The sequence below is a fragment of the Equus asinus genome, chromosome 1, assembly GCF_041296235.1.
Source record: "Equus asinus isolate D_3611 breed Donkey chromosome 1, EquAss-T2T_v2, whole genome shotgun sequence".
Classification (NCBI taxonomy): Eukaryota; Metazoa; Chordata; class Mammalia; order Perissodactyla; family Equidae; genus Equus; species Equus asinus.
Window position 1 is genome coordinate 200,580,294 of NC_091790.1, and position 4,525 is coordinate 200,584,818.

At 44.6% G+C, this 4,525-nt stretch overlaps 1 long non-coding RNA gene across 1 annotated transcript; it reads left to right on the forward strand.

Moving 5' to 3' along the window:
* Positions 1-951: 951 nt before the first annotated feature.
* LOC139045267 (uncharacterized) lies at positions 952-4,178 on the forward strand. The gene is made up of 3 exons (XR_011503309.1): positions 952-1,065; positions 1,466-1,517; positions 3,837-4,178. It is a non-coding gene; the product is annotated as an uncharacterized lncRNA (long non-coding RNA).
* Positions 4,179-4,525: the final 347 nt, after the last annotated feature.

The following is a 4,525-nucleotide window of genomic DNA, read 5'->3' on the forward strand; positions in this document are numbered from 1 at the left end:
GGTCTTGCATTTGAAGACTCACATTCTTTCTTCTGTGGCAGCTTCCTGTTCGTATCAGCAATATTTTCCTATTCTCTGTTTGCTCTCTTCTCTCTGTCTGGAATTCTGTTACTCAGGAATCCAGCTCCTGGACTGATTTTGTATAACTTTTTTCTTTCCGTCATTAAAAAACAAAAATCCCATTACCTTTTTGTTCTACATTATGAGAGAATTCCTTGAGTATATTTTCTACCCAACTGAATCATCAGGATCCTGGCAGGAAACAAATGGCACACTCGAAAGGGTGACTGAAGAAAACTTAACGAAGGGACAGTTTCCAGAGGTACAGTCGGTGTGAAAGAACCGACAGGGGACGGCGAGGCTGCCACAGCCCAGCGCCAGGGCAGAGCGCTGCCTCCCTGAGCCTGAACGGGGGAGACGACGAGGCGAGGTTCTTGGAAGCCGAGGAGCTGTAGCATGAAAGAGGGGCCCTCTGACAGGAGCTGTGGCTGTAGGAGAGAGAGAAGCCGCCATTGTCAAAACCACAGCTCAGCAGAGGAGGGAAAGAGGGATATACTATACAGTTGATTCTCATTATTCGCAGCAGTTGTGCTCTGTAAGGTTGCCATGAACACTGAATTAGAGAATATTGAACCAATGCTCCTGGGAGAAATACAGGGCGGCTAGGCTCCTGAGAGCCACTGGTCACATCTTTGTCAACGTATTACTACATAACCTTGCTTTACATGTGATTCTATTTAAAGGCATCTTATTTAAGTTGTATTGTCAATTCATTAACGTTGAACTCAAGAGCAGCAGTGTAACGCATGACTGAACAAAGCTTATCCAGCACACGTATTTCCTCCTTGTGGCACATCACAGCTTCTAGTGCCGAGGAACAGTAGACAGCACGTCAGCACCGTGCTTGGAGACCATTTAAACAGCAAAGCCACCAACAAACAGTACAAAAATGTGAGAGCGTGGTGCTAAACAGATCATGAAAAAGACGCTTGTTTATACTATGAGAGCTTAAACAGAAGGCAGAGCGTCACCCGGTTCGACCTCCACTGGGACCGTGTATGTCAGGTAACTCAAATTCTTTGTCACTCTGTGCCTGTCTGCAAATGAGTGTGAGGGTTCCATGAGTGTTGATTTGGGGTTACACATAAATGAGCGAGTAGGCACATCTGCGTGTATGGAATCTGAGAATAATGAAGATGCCTGCCCCCGAATCACCTGCAGTGCCTTCATTGCCAAACCCAACCAGAAGTCAGAGGCAACAGAAAGTCCAGATAATGTAATTGGTAGAAGGCAGTATCCCAGGCGAATATCAGGGCAGCAAAGAGCAGAGAATGGATCCAAAGGGACAAACAGAAAAGCTAGCCCATTCTTTCCGTGGAATTTTAAATTTGGCAGTTATATTTTTAATTTCCAGGAGATCTTCCATTCTCTAATTATTCCTTTTTTTGTGACATTTTGTACACAGATGAATATCTTCTCCAATCTCTCTGAAGATACAACTAAAGTTATTGCTGACGGTAGTGTATACATGTGCTTTTAATTCTCTTTGTTTTTCCTGTATTATCTCTATTTCTTCAGTGGTTATTCTTGTATCAATATAGGTGTTTCTTTTTCATGTTGTAATCTTTCCTCAACTATCTGGTCATGTTTTAAAACGAGGTAATGGAAAATGTCAATTGGAGTTCCATGCCAAAGACAGCCTGTTGACTGCTGTCTTCACTCTAGATGAGGGTTTCTCTGCCTTGGCACTATTGATATTTAGGGCTGAGTAACTGTTGTGGGCTGTCCTGCACATTGTAGGATGTTTAACAGCATCCCTGGCCTCTACTCATAGATACCAGTAGTACCATCCCCTAGATGTGATCATCAAAACGTCTCCATAACCCTGTGCACTGTAGGTAGGAAGGGAAATTGATTCAGCCACTATGGAAAACAGTGTGGAGGTTCCTCAAAAAGATTAAAAATGAAACTACCATATGATCCAGCTATTCCACTTCTGGGAATATATCCAAAGGAGATGAAATAATGATCTGCCCTCCACGTTCATTGCAGCATCATTCACAATAACAAAGACATGGAAACAATCTAAGTGTTGATCAATAGATAAATGGATAAAGAAAAACTAACATATAATACACAGACACACAGTGGAATATTATTCAGCCATAAAAAAAGAAAATCCTGCCATTTGCAACAACAATGTGCATGGACCTTGAGGACATCATGCTAAGTGAAATAAGTCAGACAACGAAAGACAATTACTGTAGGTTATCACTTATATGTGGAATCTAAAACCATCAAATTCATAGAAACAGAGCATAGAATGGTGGCTGCCAGGGGCTCGGGGTGGAGGAGATGGGGAGGGGTTGGTCACAGGGCGCAGACCTTCAGTTATAAGATAACTGAGTTCCAGGGATCTAACGCACGGCATGGAGACTATCGTTAACCCCCCCCTTGTGTTGTATTGTATCCTTGAAAGTTGCTATGAAAGCAGAGCTTGGATTTTCTCAGCAAAACAACAAAATGGTGATTATGCGAGGTGAAGGATCTGTTAACCAACCTTATGGTGGTAATCATTTTGAAATATATATATATCTCAAATCATCACATTGTACACCTTAAACTTATACAACGTTATGTGTCAATACAGCTGGGAGAAAAGTGTCCCCAGACATTGCCAAACGTCTACATAGGGGTAAAATCAGCCACTGGTTGAAAACCATGATATTGTCATCCCACTCGAGAACTTGTTAGAAATCCACATACTCAGGTCCCTAAAAATTCTGACAGATGGAACCCAGCATCCGGTGTTTTAACAACCTCCAAGTGATTGCTATGCACGTAAACACTGGAGAATCCCCGCCCTACAGTGGGAAGACAAAGAGCCTGCCATTGGACTGGCACACGAGGAGACGCCGAAACGCCAGAAGAAGGTGTTTAGGCACTAACGGCCACTTGGGCTGCCCCCCTTTTCCTCAAAACCATTCATTCAATTTCTCTAGAGAAGAATCCTTCACAATCTTTGTTTGCTTGCTTGCTCGTTGGGGGAGGGTCGAGGCTGGGGTAATCAACTGCTCTACGTATAAACCAGTGTCTCTCAACCCTTTTTCATTATCATCCCCTAAGGAGCCTTTCTAGACATTTTTTCCTAATCTTCCGCCCACCACGAAGTTTTAATACTACAGATATGCTGTTTATCTTTTTACATACTCTGTATGTGTGTGTGTGTGTGTGTGTGTACATATATATATATATATGTCTGTATCCGTGTTTTACACAGAAAAAAAGAAGAGTAAGATTTTTTTCCAGAACCAAGTGCATGGACTGGACATCTTATCATCAGCCCTGCTTCTTATTTCAGTCTTCAAGTCAGGAGGCTCCACTGTCCTCTGCCAGGCAGACCGAACCCGTCTTTGGCCAACTCTTCCCCAGTGTTCTAGGGTACCATTCCGCCATGTCACCAATCAACGCTCTTCCTTTCACTTGGCATTTCCAAGACACCCCCATCCCTGCGATCCTTCCCCTTCTCTGTCTTGCCAGTTTCTACTTTCTTATCCCTTCGCTGTCATTTGCTGAGTTGTGAGCAGGCAGAAAAGCATCATGGCTCAGAGTTAGGCTGCTGGCCCCAGACTGCCTGGTTCATGTTCTGGGTCTGGCACTTCCCAGCTGTGTGAGAGCCTAGGCACTTAACATCTCTCTGCCTCACCTGTAAAATTGAGATAATGGTACTTACCCCATGGGATAGTTGGGAAGATTAACGAGTTAATACATTTGAAGAGCTTAGATTTACAGTTAAATACGAGGAATTGAACACATGTGTTTACCTCTGCTCCCAGCCACAACCCTACTGAATGGGATTTTAAAAAGAGAAACAGAAAAAGCAAAGAAAATTGGAGTTGAGGTCATTCTGGAGGCTGGGCAGCGGCAGGAGGATCAGAGAAGCAACCACAATGCACTGCAGAATGGCCTAAGGGCTCAGGAATTGTTGCTATGAGGCATATTTGGGGACGGCGTATTCTCATCTCCTCCACGGATGCGCCAGCCCTGCTGGTTTAGCAGGTAAGATTCCACACTTTCACCACTGTGGCCTGGGTTCTCGTCCTGGTCAGGGAACCACACCCGTCTGTCAGTCATCATACTGTGGTGACCGCCTAAAGTTAGGCCGCTCGCCACTGGTATTTCAAGTATCAGCAGGGTCCCCCATGGTGGACAGGTTTCAGTGGAGCTTCCAGACTAAGACAGACTAGGAAGAAGGACCTGGCCACCCACTTCCGAGAAAACTGGCCATGAAAACCCTATGAATAGCTGCGGAGCGTGTACAGCCCTGGAAGGTAAGCGGGTTTGGCCCTGCTGTACACAGGGTTGCTGGGAGTCGGAATGGACTCCATGGCACGAACAACAAACAATATGATGTGCAGAATTTGTTCCAAGCCCGATGCCCTTCAGTGGGACATTCCCAAGAAAATAAAAAATAGCACATAACCGAACTTCTCAACTTGACCAAGGGATCGAGAGGAGAGAGAAA